The following is a 19,362-nucleotide window of genomic DNA, read 5'->3' on the forward strand; positions in this document are numbered from 1 at the left end:
TGTTGGTTGATGACTCTCTGCTTAACTGGTCTTGGGCTGGCTTTGGGAGATGTGTACAGAGGGGCTGGCAAGGAAGCATTCCTAACACATGGTCCTTCTTCCTAAAGAGTCACCCACTCCAATCTCTATCTTTTCCAACACCATCAGAGGCTGGGATGCTAGAAATTAGGTCCTCCCACACATTCACCTAATGTGAACATTTTTTAAAAACACTTTCAGTTTTCTTCCCCCTCAGTGATTTCACATCAGCAAACTCAGCCACAATCCATGTCTTATCATGATCATGTTGAAACATAAACATTTCTCGCAATAATGTTTCACACACTCGTCTGTAGTGCATTCATGCGAAAATGACAACGTCCCGGTAGTATTCCAGCTCATTTGTTTAAACTTACAGTTAAGTAGAGAAGACTCAGGGTGGGGACAGCAAAAGCAGATTCTAAAATGTCAGACCTTAAAGACCACCAAATCTGATTCTCTCCCGTGTTAAAACTGAAAGCTGAAAAAAAAACCCCAAAACCAATCAGGTTCAAAAACAACAACAAAAAAGTGAAAGCTGAGACCCAGAGGGGAGGAAACTCACTCAAGTGTACATGGTTGATTAGCAGCGGAGTGGGAATTTGAAGAGGATAATCACATCTGTCTTTCAGAGCATCCTTCACTTTGCTGAGATGCTTTGCCTTTCTGATCTCATCTCACACTCCGAGGAGCCCGTGGATCAGGGAGCTGGGTGCCATGCCCCCATCTCACTGCTGAAATACTGAGGAGAAAGAAGGCCAAAGGTCCTGCATGAGTACACGTAACCACTGGGTGCTAAGGCTACAATCCAACTCTCCTTAAGTTCAGATCATGCCCTTTTCATTAGATCAGGGGATCCTGGGGGTTTTCATAAAGGACAAGGAAGAGTGTCCATGAGGCAGTGGCTTTCGAACATTTAAAAACACAGCCCTGATAAGAAGTCATTTTACCTCGGTCTCTGGGGCAATGGGGGATGCTACCTGGCCTCCATTCTCTCTTTCTTGCTTTTAGTGCTAGAACCCCCTAAGTTTGAGTGGGCACCCAGTTGCTCAGCTGGAAGACTACATTTCCCATCAGTCTCTCCTAGCAAGTGGGTATGACCTGGAGGCTACCTTACGGCCTATAGGATGTGGGAAGAAGTGTGTGCACCTCAGGTGGGGCCCCTGGAAAAGGAAAGCACCTGCCTTCCGCTTCCTCTCCACCCTCTCCTGTGGGCCGTACGGCTTGCTTCAGGCAGGGGCCAGGCCAGGCCAGGTTGATGAGGGTCACACCCAGGGGAGGTGGAACACCCTGGGAAGGATCTGGGGGTCTAGATTATCCCACAGAGCACAGCTGTCTACTAACCCTGACCCCCCTGCCCACCTCTGGCTGGGTGCAGACAGGGAAGCAAACTTCTACCTTGTTGAGCCACTGTATTGTGTGTCCCTTTAATACAGCAGCACAGTGTAGCCCTAACGTGCCCAGGCTACACTCACCCACACACGTGCATACACGCGCGCGCACACACACACACGCACGCACAAAACAGATGTTTCAGAGATGAAGCCACTTCCTACCATGTGAATAGTGCCTTGGTCTAGCCCATTCCATTCCATTCTGCCCTGCTCTACTTTTTTTTTTTTAAAAAAACAAACAAACAGATATGGCTCCTTCCCCTGACCTCATGATCCGCTAATGGGTTACGACCTGCAGGACTAGAGCACTTGTCTAGCGACAATGCATTAAACTTTGCCGAGGGACCCTTGAGCAAAGCAGTTTGCAAACAGAGGTGGAAGGAAGCACCTACCCTGGCAGTTACGACAGATATGCACAAATGCAAAGAAGCACGGAGCTCGGGAACGACAGGGGCACACAGTGGGCTGGTCTCTGGAGTTGGTGGATGCCGCCCGCAGGGCTCCGCGGAGGTGAATTCATAACGGGACGGGCACTGACTTTGCATCCAGTAGCGTTAAAGCATCCCGGGAGTCCAGGTGTGCACCTCTGCACTCTCCAGCCACGCTGGCACCTTTATACACTCAAGCTCAGGTGTGCCAAGGACCAGGTGCCAGGAATAACGAGGCTCCTCTGGGCAACTCACTCAGACCACTCGTTCCCTGCTTTCCATTTTCTGGGAGAATTTTCATCTTCCTCGGGTCTGCTCCCACCTCTCCCCTCCTCTCGGCTAACTTTACAAGCAACAGTGGCATTGTAAGAAAGAGTCCTTTGGGCTTCCATAGTGGCCGCGTGGCCCTGAGGAAGTTAGAGGAACTCTTCAATACTCGGTCTGTTCACCTGTAAAGTGGGTGCAGTGGCACCTGTCCAGAGAGGACCGAACTCCAGTGAAAAGAGTCAGGTGGCCGGTGTTCTTGAGCATCTACTACGTGACAAGTATTAAATCGGGTACTGGGTCCAGAGAGCATAAAAGCGGTGATGTATGTAGGGCGCTGATGAGGGGTCTGGCTGGTTTTCGGGTTGTGATGTCACCTATCACGGTGTGGCTTTTACCATCATTCTGGGATACTTGGCAGGTAGCAAAGGGTGGAGAGAGGATTTTCACCTGCAGAGCTGACAACAGAATGAAACTTTCATGGCAGTCAGGGCAGCCTCAGAGGGGAAATTTCCATCTCAGCAAGAAAAGGCATTCATTTCTACCTATTTGGGTTGATGGATTTGTCCACTGAAACCCGTTTGAAGAATATATATATATATATATATATATATATATTTTAAAACGACATTTAGTTTATTTTGAGTTAAATAAACCTCAGTAAATATTTTTGTGATCTCTCCTTACCCTGCCACAAATAAAATATAATGAGCTCGACGTTTAGATAATCCTCTGATTTTTCTCAGTAGACATTTTAGATAAAAGACAAAGAGTTTCTTATTTTTGGGTTCATAAAACATTCTACATTTATGGCTTCATTTTTCTGAAATCCAGATCAAAGCCTGGCTGTGAAATTTTGCTGTCCCACTGCTCACGGGTCTGTTGACTTACTGCATACTTCAAAATTCCCTTCTTCCCTCTAGACCCTCTGACCACCTTCTTTTTTTTTTTTTAAAAAAAAGGACATTTGCATTTGGTGCTATTCGGGACCTTGAAGATGTAGATTGGCAGAGTGAGGCTGGGGGAGCTGAAACAACATTTTCCTGGGTTCTAATTAGAAGAATTAACTGTATTCACAGAAGGCCCTCTCCTAGAGCCCCTGATTCCCCCATGTAGCAAGATATTCTTGTGCTGAATGCAAGTGAGGTTGGTCATTCATAGCCTGTGATCTCCGCCCCCTACCCCGTTCACTAGATGCCTTTATGGTCTTTGTTTATATGAATCCCCAAAGAACGAAGCTTCGTTTCATTTTATTTGGTAGAGAAACCCAACAGCGAAAAGTCCGGGAGACCCAAATGTTTCCATAATTGCTTTGCGATCTGAATGTATTTCAGGCTGACAGCAAAGATAAAAAGCCCCTTGCGGTCTGGTGTTGGGAATCACTTTTCAGTGCTCTGTGTGGGAAATTGAGCCTGGGCTGTAACGGGGTGGGTTCAGGGAGGCTGGAGTTTTCCGACTGCAGTGAAATGGGCCCCGGCTGTCACTTTAAATCATCCCTGCATCTCAGGCCTTGGTATCGATCACACCTCGGATGAACACCACCATGTTGGAAACAAATTTGGGGAGAAGCAAACAGGGGGCGGCCGGGCTCTTGTCTGCGTCTTCTGTCGTGTTTCTTAAATTGTTCACATTTTCTTTTTCCACCCACATGGATAATTCCTGCTTTCAGCAGTGACGGAAATGAACAGGGGCCAGAATACTACAAGTTATTCCCATGATGATTGCAGCTGAGACCACAGGCCAAACCATGGATGTGTCATGAGAAAAGCCGGGTCCTGCACAGTTTCCTGGGCTGCAGAGGCTCCCGGGAAGTTTGGAGAACTGGGGTCTTCCTCCCCCATAACAGGGTGGATCGACCCAGGATCTGCTCTTTGACACTGTCTCAACTTTTTACCTTTATTTTTCCCGTCTGAATAATGGGTCCATTTTGTGTTGCCGCTTCGTATAATTCTAAAAATCTCTGCAAATAATTTCAATATGGCTGTGAAATACACAGGAGATTGAGATCCTTAGAGCGAGAAGAGTCCTGCACAGGGCATTTCCCTAGGAACTCAGTGATCATGGCTCTAAACTCTTCCAGTATCTTAGGAGCCACTCCCGCATGGAGTTCAGTCTGGGGGGAGATTTCAGGAAGTACTTAGTTTGAACAGTGGTTCTCAAACTTTTTGGTCTCAGAACCCCTTTACAATCTTAAAAATCACTGAGAGTCCCAAAGAGTTTGGTGTCTGTGCGTTATATCTATTATTATTCACTGTATTAGAATTTAAAACTGAGAAACATTTAGAATATTTATTTTAAAATAGCAATAATAAACCCATAACCTGGGGCTTCCCTGGTGGTGCAGTGGTTAAGAATCTGCCTGCCGATGCAGGGGACACGGGTTCGAGCCCTGGTCTGGGAAGATCCCACGTGCTGCGTAGCAACTAAGCCCGTGCGCCACAACTACTGAGCCTGCGCTCTAGAGCCCACGAGCCACAATTCTGAGCCCTGCGCGCCTAGAGCCCGTGCTGCACAACAAGAGAAGCCACCGCAATGAGGAGCCCGCGCACTGCAACTAAGAGCAGCCCCCGCTCGTCGCAACTAGAGAAACCCGCGCACAGCAACGAAGACCCAACGCAGCCAAAAACAAATAAATAAAATAAATTAATTTATTTAAAAAACTCCATAACCTACATAGTTCACTTTTAATGAAAAATAACAGTACGTTCCCACCGCCCCCCCCCCCAAATCAGTGAGAAGAGTAGCATTGTTTTAGCATTTCTGCAAATCTCTTTGATGTTTGTTATAATAGAAAACAACTCAATTTTTAGTCTGCTTCTGACTTTGTTGTAATATTGGTTTGGCCACAAAGTTCGTTCGGGATTTTCTGTAACGTCTTACAGAAAAATCCAAATGAAATTTTTGGCCAACCCAATACGCTTTGATCGAAGCATAAGAAGAAAAGCAACCGCACACAGATAGTTGGAGAAGGGAGGAGTATTTTGATAAGGTTCTCCGGATCACTGTAGCTTTTCTTCTTTGGTACTACACCAAAGTTTGACAAGTGGCAGTTTGGTAAAGGTTAGTTGCCATGTGGAATCTGAAAGCCTGCGAATGGACTTTTGATTCTCTGGCGCATTAAAATCCGTTGGTGTAACTGGCGTCTCTGGCACTCCGAGTGGACCTTTTACCCGAGGAAGGAAGGAAATCACCAAGCGCCCACGCGCGCCCATTCTTTCTGTTACATCATTGAATTCTTTCCTGCATTCGTCCATTATTGAACTGAGCACATAACATAACCAAATGCTATACGAAGCACTGGCAAAAGGTGAAGTTGTCAAAGACCAGCTCCCGCCTCCAAAAGGAGCTGTGAAACGGAAGGAGGCTGAATGGGAGGCAGACAGACCTCGGGTGAAATCCGGCTCAATCTTTCACTGTGTTGATGTTCAGAAGTAAACAGATGTGTGAAGCGCTCCTTAGAAAACAAAACGATTTGAGGTTCAAACAAGTTTGTGAAGCACTTCCTCCCTCATGAAGGTTTGGAACGCACAATGGGAAGATAAGGACTCTTTAAGTCCTTTAGTAAAGAAACTTGTTTAACCCAGCATCGTCCAAACTTTCTTTTTCACGAAATGCCTTGTGGCCTGTTGACTGAGCATGAGGACGGGTAATCAGACTTGGTTCTGGTGAGGTCTCCTAAATCGCTGGGTACCCTGGAGAATTCTCACCATCGGTGGGCGCTGGGGACAGTAAGACCTGCCCTGACTGCCTTGCCCTGGGTTATGCCATTTAATTCTTAGGGCAACCTTAGAGGGGAGGGTATCACTATACCTGCTTTACAGCCGAGGAAGCAGAAGTTTAGGGAGGATAATAACTAACGAGGTTGCTCATCGGGTTTCTGGTGAAGCCAAGACTCAACCCAGATCTGGCTGGTAGACACCACCTTGCCTGATGGTCAGGGTCTCCTTGCTTGGTCTTTTGCATTGACTCACATTGCATTCTTATTTGCATCTTGCATTTTATCTAATTTTTGGCCTCTTAGTCTTATCTCTTGGCTGGATTGCAAGCCCCTGGAGGGGTCAGGGGTGGCTTCTTTGCCAGCTGATTTCTGCTCAGTGCCGTCTCTGTGGTGGGTGCTCAACGATGTGCATTAATGGAATGACTGAGCCCACACTGGGCTTCTTTTCCAGCCAAGTGCTCAAGTCCTGGTGCCCTGAGTGTCCGTGCTCTGGTCTTTGGGGCAGGCGTGGACCAAAAGGCAAGCTGATTGTTTTTCTCATCCCTCTGTGAATGCTGCTTAGCATTGAACCCGCCCTGTCTACACACTTAATGCTATGTCTCCCAGCTGCAACTATGCAGAAGACACAACCCAGAGACCCCGTTGTCTCGTCCATGGGGAAGGGAAGACGTTCTTCTAGCGCACACGGCCACAGAATAGATATGAGCCATTATGGGCAGCTCCACGGATACGATGCCTAAGAAAAGGGTCAATTCCTTGCTCAACTTCTTGAAGAATGTGTTTGGAAGTGCGATTTTATTAACTCGTTTGCACGTCTTCATTTGGTTTCTACCATGTTCTCAGCACCATGAGTTATTCCAGAGAAGTTTAAGACCCCAGTCCATGAATCTACTCTGAATTTATTTAATCAGAGTTTCTTTGCTGTCAGGGTTTCCATAGATTTTTTTTTTTTTAAAAAGAAAGCCAGAGATCTGATTCATTTTCATGAGTATTTCACGTGAACCTGCTTTCTATCAAATCATCTGTGTTTCCTAATCTACAAAAAGATGTGTGTTAATTCTTTTCTTTCTCAGAAAGTGTTTGTGAACTTTCAAGGGAAAAAAAAACTTGGAAAAATGAATAGCAATTTCAGGAATTTCCAGAGTAAATGAGGCTTTGAGCAGAGCCTGTGGTCAGCGTGCATAATTCATTGAAAACAAATCACTCTGCAGAATGGGGCAAACCGGCACCCTAAGACTGTCTCTGCGTGCCGTGTGCTGGCCACTTAGTCCACGGCTGTTGCTAATGAAGCTCTTTATATAAGTTTGAGAGTAAACAGATTTGGAGAAATTTATTTGCTGGGAAAGCAGCAGCCGCTATCCCTGCCCAAATCACACAGGCCCTTAAAATGTGGTTTGGAGAAAATTATCCTTCTAGAGACGTGTGTGTGTGTGTGTGTGTGTGTGTGTGTGTGTGTGTGCGCGCGCGCATGCCCATGCGCCCTGGTGTGCATCGTGTAGAATTATTGCAAAGCTCTGGAGACAGAGATTCTACGTCTTAAATAACGAATCGCTTTCAAATAGGGGACCAATTAAGAAAACAAGAGCAGTGATAGAACTGAGCTTGTGCTGTAAGAACAGGTGATAACACAGTGAACCCTGTTCTATGCCTCGTGTCTTGTCATCTTCTCAGCAACCCTATGAGATACTACAGCCCAGGCTGGGCTGGGGGAAGGGACCTGCACTTTATACATTAAGCGTCTTGCAAGCAGCAGACTGAAGACTGAAGAAACTCAGGTTTTTGAGTCCAAAGTATGTGCTTTGAATCCAAAGTATTGCACTTTATTCATAAATCTGGAAGATTCTTCGGAAGAAAATGAAACTGAGAATGCATATCTTATTTAGCAATTTGAATGTAAAAGGGTAATTTTGGACCCATGTGTTCCAGATTAGATGTGGGCCATGTTCATATCCACCTCCAAATTGCGGGTCCTCCATTTTATCTTTTGTAGATAGGCATGGTATTTAAAGTTTTTAGTTGTTTCTGTTTTCTTTCTGTTTGTTTTGCTTCATTTAGAAATTACCCTAATAGGAGACAATCAATTTAAGTTCAGAATTATGACTCAAAATGTTCCAGTGAACATAGTTCTGGATTGTTGATGGAGTTCTGCAGGAAGAAAAAACACTGCCACTTTATCTACACAACGGTTCTCGTGTGGCATTGGACAGGGTTCTGTAATGATTTCATGACTGATGTGAAAATGTCACCTAGTCTTAGACATTTAAAATATATTACAGTGAGCTGTGTAGAAAGCAGCAACGACGACAACAGTGAAGTTCCACCCTAAAGCACGTTCCTAGGCCGACAGATTAATTCCGGAAGTAACCCTGAGCTCAATGTTTCCAGAGGCAAAGCAAAGGATCTGTGTGGTGCGGTGACCAGCACAGCTCTTAGAAAAGTTTTTCCAACTTGTTTTGCAACCTGGGATCTTGTCATTCCTTTGTTGACTTAGCTGTTTTCACTAGATTTGAAAGTGGCCATTTCTGGCATCCCTCTCTTTCCACTCAGTGTGGAAGCCAACCTCAGATACGGAAGTATCTCTTCCTAAACAGACATCCATGCTAGGCTAGGTTCACGGAGAAGTGGTTTGCAAGGGTGAGCCATGGCAACTCGTTATTTTCTCCCTGTGGTCTGGATTCCTGAGGAAAACTTTGACTCTTTTCTGATGCTTTTCCACCTTATTTACTTGGGGAAAAATGACAGAACACGTGAATATTCTGAACGTTTTCCAGAACGATTACACTTGCTGGTGAGCGACTCTTTCACGTTTCCGCCACATAAAACACCATGCCATCCCCCCAGCAAGCCCTTTCTGGGGGAAATCAGGAAGGCAACTCAGAGACTATGAATACCTCAACACGGTGAATTGTATTCCAACGAGAGAAGGACCAAGGACCTCTTGACCGTCCGTGTTTGCCTCAATTTTTTGGAACCATCTTGGAGTCTGCCTGGCTGAGTTTCTGTTCTCTGGTGCTTGTGGGCTGGTTGGCGTTGGCCCTGGTCAGGAGGAGAGCAGAAAAATCCTCAGGGAAAGTACAGGATGTGACAGAAAACTGAGCTGGTGAATCAGGGGTGGGCTGGTCTCCATTGTGTCAAAAGTGCAAGAGTTCTATAAGGTTGTGGGCAGGAAATGGCATTGCTGAGTCAGAGGAGAGGACCTTGCCCCGTGAGTCAGGACCCTCGACAGACACACCTTGGGGCGCAGACGTAGATGAAGCCCCAGAGACAGCTGCGGAGGGGTTAACGGAAAACAGAACTCACAAGCTTGTTGAGTGTTATTGCGTCCCAAACCTCAGTGCATTCTAGGGAAAAAGATATCTTGAGATGCGGTCTTGGGCAGGTTCCCTAGAAGCAGACACTGGAGCAAGGTTGTGTGTGAAAGGGGTTGATTCGGAAAGTTCACAGGGAAGACAGGTTGAGGAGGAGTGAGGAAGTGGGAGTGGGAAAGGAAGGAGGCCAGGCCAGGGTGAGGCTTCGAGCAAAAACCTCAGCCACTGGGGTTGGCTGCTGGGCAGCCAGTGTGCCCACAGGTGGTCAGGAGGTCGGAGGGCACGTGGGGGAGGTGCGGGGGCCAGCTCGCACTGCATCAAAAGAGCTGACTGCGTGCTCCCCAACTCCATGCTGAGGCCATGTGGGAGTATTTACACCATGGGAATCAGCAAATGCTACAACTCAGGACTTTTTTGGAGAGCGACGCATTTACCAGCCTGGGTGGACCTATGACAATGTCTGGCACAGACACACCCAGCAGACGTTTACTGAGTAGTTCCTGTGTGGCAGGCTCAGGTATAAGCATTCCTCTACACATTAGCTCTGTAGCCCTCACAACGATCCCATGGAGAAAATACTATTCATCATCCCCCATTTACGAAAGAGGAGACGGAGGCACAGAGACGGCAGGTGATCTGTTAAGGACAAGTCGGCCCGTTCCTAAGGGTGGAGCTGCAGCCAAAGCAGTAGAGCCCCAGAGTCTGTGCTCTTCGATATGCAATATTCAACCATGGAAAATATACAGGCTTGCGCTGCACAGAAAAGACTTTCCTTGACGATGAGAAAGCATAGGCGTGGGGGTCATTCCCCGCAACGTGACTTGCCATTGCAAACTATGGGAAATTACCAAAATGCCCACACCTAGGAGATCCAGTTGAATAAACTATGGCCCATCCACACAGTGGAGCCCTACACGGCTGTAAAAAGGAATGAGAAGGTTTGATCCGGGCTGATATGGGGCGATATCCAGGGAGCGATGTTAAGGGGGAAAAACCCTGAGCGCAAAACACAATGCACAGTGTGCCATATTTTTGCATATAATATATATTTATTTCGTATGTGTATCTTTTATGTACACAAATAGATATGTATGTGTGTATGTGTGTGTGCGCGTGTGTGTGTAATATTTTCCCCCTCCAAAAGACATGCAGGATGAATAAGCCAAAAATAATTAAGGAGATTGATTACCTATGGGGAATGGGAACGGGTGAGGATCGGGGAGGGAGTGGAACTTCCAAGTATGCATTTTTTGAATCGTTTTGATTTTTGGAACTAAGGTACTGTTAATATTTTCCCTATTTAAAAATTTAAATCCATGAGGATGGGGGAAACGTCTGCAAGGTTGTAGGTACGCTTGCTTGTGTGGGCCCTCTTTGCAATGGCGGTCCTTGGCACGAGGGATTGTCACAATTCACTCACACACGTGCCTACGGCTCGTACTGCTCTGAGGGAAGCCCCGTCACAAAGGCTACGACACGGCCCCTGGTGGCTGAGGGCATGGCTGCTGCAACAGAGGCCAGCAATGCGCTCCTGGGATGGCCACGTGTCAAGAAAAGGTTCCCAAAGCCCAGATTTGAGGGTGCTTGGAAACAACAGGGAATCATCCTGGAACTGGCAGCATCCAGAGACGACTCTCTCCATGTTGCAGAAGACAGCTCTTAGGGGACGCCCGGGCAGCTATGTTCCTCGAGCAAAGAGTCTGGTCATGACCCCCCAAACAGGGGTCGAGAGGTCACAGTGACGGGCTCTAGGTAAAGACCCTGGAGTTCAGCTTTTGCTCAGATCGGTGTTTGCCGTCCCCCTTTTTGTGCCAGATCCTCTCTCGTGGGGGCTGAAAGACTCGCTGGAGACGGGGCCAAGCGAGTCAGCAGATAAGAGAATGTGAACTTCCCTTCCCACTCTGAGCAGCCCAACCAGGCTGTGCATTTCATGAGAACAGCTCTCTCTTGAGGTTTGTGCTAATTCCTTTTCCCAACTGGGCTGGGAATGCCATCAGACAGCTGCGCTGGTGTGGTCCAGGGTGTCTGCGTCTGTCCTGACAGCCACCGGAAAGCGCGCAAGTCCACAGACACAGGGAGGACATTTCGGGGACTGGCAGCCGTGTGAAATCAGAGCTCCGTGTTTAAGAAGAAGGGTCGCATTGCTTGGTTGTCCAGCTCATTCTTGGGACTGGCTCTGATTTCACATCCCTGGTCACAGGGGCTGAGTCACCTTCTCATCTAATGTAGAGGGAAGAGCATCAGTTAGTGCAGACTAACCCTGTATGCTTGTCCTGGTTTCTTCTCTTCCAAGCTGTGTGACCTTGGAGCAGTCCCTTTCCTTCTCTGAACCCCAGATGATACAATGGAAATACAGCTATCTGCCTGCATCCAGGGCTAGACCAGGGTGTCTGCTGAAACCCCTCAACCACTTACCTCTCTGATAACAGCAGCTCTGGGAATTGAACCCAGTCTTGTCCATTCATAGCCACCAGCCTTGCCTCCCGTCCCAGCAGTCCATGAGGTAAGTGGTTAAAGGTACAGCCTCCATTTTACTTTGCCTTTTACTGAGCACCTGACTCAATCCCTCTGCCCCTCAGTTCTCTCATCTTTAAAAAAAATGGGCCAATAATAGTCCGTTCTCCAGGGGTTGATGAAAGACCAAATGTGTTGAAGTCTCAGAATGGTACAAAGAATGTTGGCTGTTGTGGCCATGGTGCCTCTAGACGCACATCTGTGTGTGCTGAGTTCTTTCCTCCGATTAGCCCGAGGTCTAGGTCGGGAATAGTAAATCCAGGGCACACACTCCACCACGTCCACGGCAGATGTCACCAGTCGCTGGCCTCACCCTTCTCCACAGTCTGGGTGGAGCCTCACACACGTCAGGCAGGCACGGCTAGTTGATGGCAGCTGGCGCGTGAGCCTCACCGCCATCCACCGGTGTAGGCGAGCGTGGGCCTTTGATCTTCTGTGGCATGATCTGCTTTGCACGGAAACTGAGGCCACCTTTGCAATCTGGAAGATATCCAGGCGCCTCTCACAGGTTCAAAAACAGACGTCTCCCTCCGAGGCCTCCCCACATGAGGAGAGCCTCTGTTCCGTCCTGAAGGAACAGGGTCAGATGCGGCTCCTGCTGTCTGGGGTCAGGAAGAACCCTCTGGAGGGAAGGCAGGGCGTGTCAGTGTACAGGATGAGATGATTCAGGGAGGCCAGCAGTGGAGTACAGATCCCTGTTGCGCAGAGGAGGCCAAGGTTATGCAGCCAGTGAGCGGGGAGGGGCCAGGTGCCCCCCCCACCCCCGAAACCGGCCTCCTTACCCCGGGGGCAGCTGCAGCGCTTCCCCGTGCTCTTACAGCTGTTTAGAGTCTGTAAAGCCTCTAATCCCCGGCCATGTGTCATTCCCAGCCAGTCAGTGGCCCTCGCTTCAGCTCAAAGCTGAGAGGCCTGGCTCCCCCTCTGCACACTTAGTGTCCAAATTTCTGATTTAGTGGGAGAAGCCCAACACGCCCCCCCCCCCCCCCCCCGGTGCAAAAAAAACTCAACCAGAGCCGGCGTAGACGGTGCCAGAGACAAAAGGGCCTTAGGAGGCATTTTCAGACGGAAGGAGAGGAGAATCTCTTTTCAGCTTCTCCAGGGAAGATCTCAGAAAGAGCTGAGCTCTGCTCACCCTCCAGGTGCCGGGACACCGCTAACCTTCACCGCTAACCTGGAATTCTAAACCTAAGACACAGCCAGAGAGGGGCACTCCTGCTGGGCAGAAGGTGCCGATGGAAAAACAATTTGAACCTTTTTAAGTTAAGCAAGTGGTTTATCTTTGGGTCTTAAATTCTGCAGTAAGTTCAGGATAGAAATGAGTTTCCTCCCAAACAAAGTCTGATTTACAGTTACCTTGGTGGACAGTGGAAACTCAAGCCGAGCGGCCATGTCTATGCTTTTCTCACGTGCTGGACTCAATCAGGCCTGGGTTTAAATCCCAGCTTGGCCCCTGTTATGACTTGGGACACTTCTGTCACTCTCTGAGCCTCAGTTTCCTCATCTGGGAGATGGGTGATTCCAGACCGCCAACGCCACTCAGTCATCCCAACCAGAATCTTCCGAAAGTGAAAGGTCCCATCAGGGGCATCCCACATGAACAGGGACCCTCTCAGGCAAATCGGGGCTGTTTTGGGAATCAGCACCGGGGTGAGCTCCAAGACTGTCACCTCGGGTTATGCACTCCCGTTCCAAAGTCCACGTCCTTTTGGACACCCACTCACAACTCTGAAGTTTGTTTCTGTGGCAAGTGGCACAGAGAGGGAGGGCTGTTATCACTTCTGGAAACACAGGTGAGTCGACTCCGGAATGAAGAAATATTCCATTTTATTTCCGTGTTGCAGACGTGATGCTGGGCGCTTCCTTTGGTGAGGCTGAAGGGGAGCCGCTGTTGTCAGAGGCATCCAGGGGGTGTTTCGAGGACCCCCTCCCGGACCTGCCTGCTGCCCTCGCCCGAGGGGCCCTGGGACACGGGAACCATTGCCAAGCGGTGAAGGCTTGCTGATGGCTGTCTTCCCTCAGGCTCTTTCCTGACGTTTCTCCATCACCATCTCTGAAGCCACCCGTCCTTTTCAGGAAAAAGAAAAAAAAAACGCAGTAGTCTGACATTCCAAGAAACCCCAGAAGGAGGAATGCAGAAAATCAAACAGGCTGGTCCCCATCCAGCGGTTCCTCCGGGGAGAGAAACGATTTCGCACGCTAATGGCCGGGCCTCCGACGCTGACATTTTCTTGCAATGTACTTAAGTCCGGTTTGTTTTGCTTTCTGTCTCCACAACAATTACCAAGATTTATTTTTTATTGCTTCGGTTCACGCTGCCAGGACCACACTTCCTTTTTCTCTTTAAAGGAACAGCCATACTGAGTGGAGGGGCCTAGGAAGTGAGCATTTTCAATCGCAAAAATGAAAATAAACAAGGCTGCTTGCCTCTTCTGGAGACGGCCGGCCGCTTCCCCCACGCTCGGTGCCAGAGGGGCTTCTGGCTCTTCTCTGCTTGACACACGGCTTCACCCAGCGACTCGGCGGCAGCGCTCCGCGAGGCGGGTTGTCACAGAGACGTCATCCCCCGCCAAGGGGCTCCTCAGAGGAACCCCGGGCACTCAAAAGGCACTTGGTTCTCAACCGCGGGAGACTGGGCTTCTTGTGGGGCGATAGGGACGAGGTTGGGGGTGCGTCTTTCTCAGAGTTGATGTGGTTTTCCAAGGTGATGGTTTGGAGCTGGGGGACCCCTGTGAGTGTCCAGGTTGTCTGGGTTGGGCTTGTCTGTGTCTTCCCTGCCATGTGGTGATGTGGGGCCATTCCAGCAAGGGCGGGGAGAGAACCGGCGTGTGTGCGTCCCCGCTCCTCGAGGTCCTGGAGGTGTGACCCTGGGAAAGTTACTCACCCTCTCTGAGCCCCAGTTTTGTCACTGGAAGCACCTGCCTCCCTGGGCAGCTGTGAGGACCCCCTGAGACCATGGATGGAGTGGGCTTGCACAGCCTGGCAGAGGTACCTGGGTCGGCTGCATAATGGCCCCATCTTGAGATGGGAGATGATCCTGGATTATCCAGGTGGGTCCCAGGTAGCAACAGGAAGGGCCTTATAAGACGGGGGCAGGAGGTCAGAGTCTGTGACGATGGAAGTGGAGGTTGGAGGGGTGCGGGGCAATGAGCTGAGGGATGCAGGCGCCTCCAGGAGCTGGAAAAGGCAAAGGAGGGATTCTCCTCTGGAGCCTCCAGAAGGAACCAGCCCTGCGACACCTTCACTTGACCTGGTGAGACCCACGTCCGTTTTCTGACCTCCAGACTGTAAGAGAACACATGTGTGTTGTTTTAAGCTGAGTTTGTGGTCATTTGATACAGTAGCCCAGGAAGTGAGCACGCAGTGCTGGACCGCTGCTGTCACATCACTGACGGTGGTGATGAGCCTCTTTCCCGGGGCTGTCTCTCAGGTTCCACGTGGGCCTCCAGTGCCCTGAGGCTACACGTTTGTCTGTTCATTCATTCATTCATTCATTCCTGGGAACCCAGAATCTGCTGAGACTCTGCTGGGGCCGACATCTCAGGTGCCCCCTGCCCTTCACTCTCCACCTTGGGCCCGCTCCTAACCCAGAGCCAGAGTTATCCTTCAAAACCAGGTCAGGCCACCCCTGTCCCCGCTTAAACCCCAAAGTCTGAGTCACCGTCTTTCCTGTGCCTTGTGGCGTTCAGCCCCTTCTGCCCTCCCTCTGGCTCTGCCCCCTGTCCCAGGGCCGTGGTGCCGGCCGCCACCCCTCGGTGCACTGTCTTCCCCGGGGGGCCACCTACCTCACTGCCCCCCTTCTTTGGGTCTTTACTCTCGTATCACCTTCTCGGCGAGACCCTCCCTGACCACCCTCTCCCCTCCCCTGCTCTCCCCCCATAACTTATCAACACCTGTTTTTTCCTCTTACATTTGTGTTTCTTGCATCCCCTGCTGGAAATAAGCTCCCTCAAGGCAGAGGTTTTCACCCATTTGTTCCCTGTCGTGTCCTCAGTGCCTGTACACAGCAGGGGTTCAATAAATATTTGTGGAATAAATGAATGAATATCGGGGTCTTTAGACCTGATTCCATGCAGCTCCTCAGCCTCGTCTTGGGTCTCACCATCTCACGTTCTACTTGCATTGGCTGCGTGCCATTCCACACACAGCCCTCACTCAAGCCTCTGTGATTTGGCACAGGTGAACCTTTTCTCTGCCTGGTGAACTCCTATTCTTCCTTCAAAACCCATCTCCTTTGCAGAGTTTCCTCTAAATCTTTCATCCCAGGCTATTTGCCTCTCCCTGTCTTGTGCATTTCTAAAGTACTCTGTGCTTCCTTTCATCGGAGAACTTATTGATTAGAGTTTTATTTTTTAAAACACATCTCTTTCCCTGATCAGACTGTTAAGGTGAATCTTCCTTTTTAGTTTCCTGCACCATTTATCAGAGTCCCTGACACATATAGGTGAACAGAAACAGTGAATGAATGGATGGATGGATGGATGGATAGATGGATGGGGACAGACACCTTGTCTCAGTTGACTCTGGGTCTCAATCATTGAGTGCAATTTTTGGCACATAGTAGGTGTTTAGGAAAATCTCCTGTCCATAAGGACAGGGATTTGTGTCTGTTTCGTCCTAGAGCAGCGTCTGGCTCGTAGTAGGAGCTCAGTTACGCTTGATGAGTGACTAAATACGGGGGCCCTGCTTCCATCAGCTCTCTCCCAAAGGTGAATGATGGGCCTGGGGCTGCAGAAGGGGAAGGAACCTCTAGCTGCTCTGGGGTCTCTCCCTCCAGGCTCACACACACACACACACACACACACACACACACACACACACGTGTTCACATGAATCAGAACATGTTTGACATGGAGAGAGCGGGAGAGGTCTCTGTGTCCAAATCCCCCCGTTTAATAAGGGCACCAGTCATATTGGATTAGGGCTCACCCTAAAGACCTCATTTTAACTAATTACGTCTGCAACAAACCTATTTCCAAATACGGTCACATTCCAAGGCACTGGGGGTTAGGACTTCATCATACGAATTTGGGTGGGGGGGGGACACAGTTCAACCCATGACACCCTCCCTGACATGGACACCCCCTCCTTCCATCACCGCCATCACAGACAGCACCTTCCTCTGAACTTTCTGAGCATTTTTTACATTCTTCTTTTTCTACATTTGCCATAAATTTAAACCCCATGAAGACAGGGGGTTTGGTCTTGTTTGTACACTGCCAGGTCCCAGCACTCCCCAAATAGTGCCTGGTGCATAATACGGGCTCAATAAATGTTTGCTGAGTGAATGAACAAGAGACCTGACTCCCAAATCCTTCGTTAGACTGTGCACCCACCCAGGGCAGGGACGTGGCAGCTTTATCTGGGCAAACACTCAGTGAATGCTTGGGAAATGGAATCAGATTTTGGTCCAGCAGTGAAATTTCCTGTGACTCAGTAAATCACTTTAACTAATGAAGGAATAACAATCCCAGAGGAACAGAAGTTTCAACTATGCAGATTATTTCTGAATTTTTAAGAAGTGTCTCTTCAAAGAAATAAGTCCCTGGGGACTGCTGGCTCTCCATAAAGCCTGACTTTCCACTCGCTTAAGTAGCTCATTTTGGCCCTGAGACAAGATCCAGTTGGTGGTTTTTAATAAATAATGTTTTCTGTGTTACAAAAGCAAAATTGAGAAAATTTACAGAAGTACAAGGAATTAAGAAAAAATAACCCATCAGCCACAGACAACCAGATTGTTAATATGTCACTGTATTTCTTTCTGGTCTTTTTTTATATGTCTATTTTTATATGGTGATAAACAAATTTAAGTGCAATTGGGTTGCTGCTTCAATTACACAAAATCCATCTTGACAACATCCTCCAGTTTCCACACAATTCGAAAACCCCAGAGGCGAGAGTCTGGATGGGGCTGGAGGGAGGGGGTGGGGAGGGGGCTGAGAGCTTGGGTCTGGGGAGGGAGCGACAGGGCGCAGCTGGTCCTGGGCAACGTTGTTCCCGGAATCCCAGTGCTTGAATGCCCACGTGGACGGCACTATTGAGATGGATGTAAAACAAGGACAAACACAGCGCCATAAAACCCATTTCCTGGCCTGGGCTCCCAGTTCATCTGCAACTTGCACTTTTCCAATTACAAGGTCCTTCTGGAGCACGGGTGGGAAAGTGCGGCCACTTCCCACCAAGTGAGCGGCTCCAGGTCGGCTCGGATCTCGGACAATGCCGTGGGTATTTTGGAGGGGAAATGATACATCCCCACGGCCGAAAGCAATGGGGCCGATTCAGGCTTTGTGGTGGCCGCTGATGTCATTTCAGAGAAAGAGCTAAAAAGCTGCTTTGTTTTTCAGACTGTGTTTCTGAAATTGTCTTCTTTAAAAAAAAAAATTTCTGATTTTATCCCAATGTGGATGTTCCAAACCCCAAACCTCTAATCCAGGCCTGCTTGAAGGCCCCTGCCCTGGGCCGGTGCGGGCGCCAGTGGGAAACGCAGAGGTCACCCAGTTCAGTCTACCACAGGGCTCGCTGCCGGGACCCTCGTTTGCTGCTGGCCTGTTGGGGGGCCCGCGAACGGATGGAGGGCGGGGAAGCCAGAGAGAGAGGGACATGTGTCTTCTCGCAGGCCGGCGTGGCTATCCAAGAATGCCACAGCGTGTCTTCCAAAGTTCTGCCTTCCGCGAGTGCGGGGGAGGCTCACCCTTGGCTGACATGCTGGGAACGCTGTCCGGCTGGCACTCGAAGCCGGATAAAGAGGAGAGCGGGACAGGAGAGACCAAGCAAAGGCCCTGCCTGCATGGCTGGGGGGTGGAAGGGGTTAAAGCAGGCCTCCGCCCAGCCAGAGCGCCCCCTCCATGACCCCCTCTGGTCTGCCCAGTCTCCCGCGCAGGAAAGGACCCGCACGGCCCCCCTTCACAGTCCCGGAATGTGGCATTGCTGTCTGGCGGGTGGAGTATGGTTGACCACTAACTGGTCAGGTCAAAATGGTGCTGGGTTGCCAGGTACTGAGGCCCTGCTGTGCGGCTAAGTGCAGCTCCAGGGCCGTCCTATGGGCCGTCTCAGTCGATCGTCAAGGTGACGCTGTGGGTGATCCATTTTACAAATGGAGAGATCGGTGCTCAAAGAGGTAAAGGCCACCCCATGGGAAACAGCAGAGCTGGGATTCACGCCCGGGGCTGATGGCTTTTCCTTAATTCCTGTACCGCACCGCCTTTAAGTAAAGGATGCCACGGCGGGGCTGATATGCCCAAAGATATGCTGACATCCTGACCTCTGGTAGCAGTAAGCGGGACCTTATTTGGAAAAAGGGTCTTTGCAGATGTGATCAAGGATCTTGAGATGACACGCGTCCTTATAAGAGACAGAAGGGGAGGTGACACAGGCACAGAGAAGAAGGCTGTGTGGAGACGCAGGCAGGGATTCGGTTCTGCACATCTCTGCTTCTCCCAGGACTGCTCAGAAGGCTGCCTTACAATGCTCACTCTACTGGTGGAAACCCCGAGGCCCTCAGAAATTCGGACGCTCACACCAGGCATGGGCTGTGTGCCAGTTACGAACGCTAGCTGTGTGACAAGCCGCCCCCAACAGTAATATACTAACGCAACAACAGTCCCGTCAGCAGCTCAGTCAGGGTCTCTCACGCGGGTGCACCTAGACGGGGGCTGGTCGGGGTCGCCTCGTGGGTTCAGCACACCCTTCTCTCTCTGTCCCCCAAGCCCCCCCCCCCCTTT

Source organism: Neophocaena asiaeorientalis, unplaced genomic scaffold, assembly GCF_003031525.2.
Source record: "Neophocaena asiaeorientalis asiaeorientalis breed wild unplaced genomic scaffold, Neophocaena_asiaeorientalis_V1.1 scaffold40, whole genome shotgun sequence".
NCBI classification, from domain to species: Eukaryota; Metazoa; Chordata; class Mammalia; order Artiodactyla; family Phocoenidae; genus Neophocaena; species Neophocaena asiaeorientalis.